At 40.0% G+C, this 673-nt stretch overlaps 1 pseudogene; it reads left to right on the top strand.

Annotated features, from left to right (window-relative positions):
* Positions 1 to 233: 233 nt before the first annotated feature.
* LOC115284637 lies at positions 234 to 402 on the top strand (annotated as a pseudogene).
* The last annotated feature ends 271 nt before the right edge of the window (positions 403 to 673 follow it).

Genomic DNA, 673 nt, shown 5'->3' with positions numbered 1-673 from the left:
TACCTGGAAACAATTGCAAACCTGGGATGAGATTTAGTAAACATTGATGCTGAGATGACACAAATATCTACTTCCAGCAGGCATCTAGCCTCCAAAAGTGAGTCTGAAGAGATATTTATTGTTGTGATTATTACCAATTTTTGAGCACCTTATCAAGGCTAAATACTATATTGTCTAGCTTAATCCTCAAAATAATTCTTAGGGGCAGGTTCAATTATATTTGCTTTTTCCCAATCGCTTCTCGGCCTTTTGGCTAAGATCAAGTGTAGTATCTGTTCTTATCAGTATATTCCCTATTTCCCCCCTCTGTTGAGGTAACTGAGGTTCAGAGAAATTAAATAATATGCCCAAGGTCTCTCACAGCTGATACATGACAAAATGAAAACCAAACCTTGACCCGTCTGTCTCCAGCATTTGACTTTGAACCACTACTCTATGTATTGTTTAATAGAGAATGCTTTTTATATGGGAATAAATTGTGTAGTACATCACACCTGTGTCAAGGTGAAGACTATAGATTCTAGGGTCTCATTGTCCCCTAATGGGGTAGTTGAGACTCAGAATGTCTGCTCCCTCTGGGGCTGACTTTGCCATAAAAGCCCTACCAGGACAAACCTCCAGAACCCTGCGATGCCTCATCCTTGCATTTCCCCATGTCTAGGTTATTCAATGT

The sequence above is a fragment of the Suricata suricatta genome, unplaced genomic scaffold (genome assembly GCF_006229205.1).
Source record: "Suricata suricatta isolate VVHF042 unplaced genomic scaffold, meerkat_22Aug2017_6uvM2_HiC HiC_scaffold_13443, whole genome shotgun sequence".
NCBI classification, from domain to species: domain Eukaryota; kingdom Metazoa; phylum Chordata; class Mammalia; order Carnivora; family Herpestidae; genus Suricata; species Suricata suricatta.
This window is presented reverse-complemented; position numbering and strand designations above follow the sequence as displayed.